Source organism: Jaculus jaculus, chromosome 11 (genome assembly GCF_020740685.1).
Source record: "Jaculus jaculus isolate mJacJac1 chromosome 11, mJacJac1.mat.Y.cur, whole genome shotgun sequence".
Taxonomy (NCBI): domain Eukaryota; kingdom Metazoa; phylum Chordata; class Mammalia; order Rodentia; family Dipodidae; genus Jaculus; species Jaculus jaculus.
Window position 1 is genome coordinate 75,775,255 of NC_059112.1, and position 1,936 is coordinate 75,777,190.

Consider the following 1,936-nt stretch of genomic DNA (forward strand, 5'->3'; position numbering starts at 1 on the left):
GATACGTGTTTGAGATTTTAATTGGTATGGACACGTGCCAAAATTGTATGAAGATGCATATATTTAGTATGTTGAAGAGATCTATGGTGCTTGTCACAGGTGAGTAAATTTTGCAGCAGCAAGGATAGTGAACTCATAAGGAAATATTTCTGCCACCAAGAGATATTTTGGGAATGTGTGACAGACATCCTCCAGACAAATTGAGACACTAGCCTGATATTTCTCTCATTCTCTCTTCCTTTCCCATCTAAATGTGCAAATATTTACTTATGTGTCTTAAACAACTGAGAAACTATAGCTCTAGTATAGAAACATGACTCTGGAGGCAGCTCTTTGCATGGAACTCCAGTCTCACTTGTTTTCTAACACTTTAAACTTGTTTTCACACTTGTCTAATTTTGTGAAATGTCAAGAATTATTCGAAATAATATAGATTCTGCAGCATGCTATTCCTACTCTTGTTTTCAAAGGGACCTCATCGCATGCTACCTTATTGAGTGTGATTTTGGCTGTTATTTTATATTAATGTTCAGCTACATATGTAGAAAATATCATAGCAACATATTTTACCTTGCTTTCCTTAGATATTTAGAGACTATTTTCAAAATAACATTTATATTCACCTTCATAGTGTTTCTTATTTCATAGGGTATAAACATGCTCTGTGGTTGAACTTTGTCTTTAGGGATTCATAAAAATAGTGTAAAGTTATTTTTGTATTCTCAGTGGATTGCTTAATTTGCCATGGCATACAGTTAGTCTTAATGATACAACAAGTTTAGGATTTATTTGTCATGGCATTTGTTCTTTTCATGTTCATCATCTATATTTTTGCCTTATTGTTATTTCATTTCCTCTTTGTAGAACATTTTAATTGTAAGTATATCTTTGTCCTATAAATTTGTGGAAATGTGGTCGACGTGGAAGTTGTCTTCCCGGCGGCCTGCGGAGGAGAGCGCTGGGGAGCCAGAGGCCGAGGCTGGAGTAGGGAAGTCGTGTCTTACACGGCCCATGTCTGAGGACCGCTGGGGGTGGACTCACGGCTTCATCATGGGTGGATTTTTCTCAAGTATTTTTTCCAGTGTCTTTGGAACCAGGAAAATGAGGATTGGGGTTTGGAGGTGCTGGGTTGGTGAAGTCATGACTACTATTCCTACCATTGTATTCAATGTAGAGACAGTGACATACAAAAACCTTAAATTTCACGTTTGGGACTTAGGAGGACAGATGAGTATCAGACCATACTGAAGATGTTACTATTCAAACACAGATGCGGTCATTTATGTGGTGGACAGTTGTGACCGAATGGACATTTCCACATCAGAGTTAGTTGCCATGTTGGAGGAAGAAGAGCTGAGAAAAACCATCCCAGTGGTGTTTGCAGGACGGGGAGCAGGCTATGACTCCCTCAGGAACGGCAACTGCACTTGATCTTCCTGCCTTGGAGGACAGAAAATGACAAATATTTAAAACATCGGCAACCAAAGGCACCGGCTGATGAGGCCATAAAATGGTCAGTCGAAACCCTGAAAAGCAGACAGTAGTTTCATCCCATCACTTCAGCTCCTGAAATAAATGTGACATCACATATTTCTTTGGAGTCAGGCGTGCTGCACATGACGTTGTTGTTGTGACTGTATAAATGCAGCTGACTTCAATGTGTGGAGTAAAAACAAGTACTTGGTTACAGGGGCAAGCTGACTGAATCCCCTAAACATTCTATGTCATGTAAAATATGTCTTCTTTCTTGTGGTAAGGTATGTATTCTATTTGTATGGAATTATTAAACACAGTTATTTTAAAGAGTGCACTCTTCTTGTGGGGTAAATCCTCCTATTTTTGAATTAGTGGTTGCATCTTGTTCATACAAACACTAACAATTGTGTTAGCTGACGTTTTTTCTTTTGAAATGAATTATCTTTCAAAGATGAGTCTC

The 1,936-nt window shown here is 38.5% G+C and overlaps 1 pseudogene; it reads left to right on the forward strand.

The window, feature by feature from the left end:
• Positions 1–824: 824 nt before the first annotated feature.
• Positions 825–1,705, forward strand: LOC101605479 (annotated as a pseudogene).
• Positions 1,706–1,936: the final 231 nt, after the last annotated feature.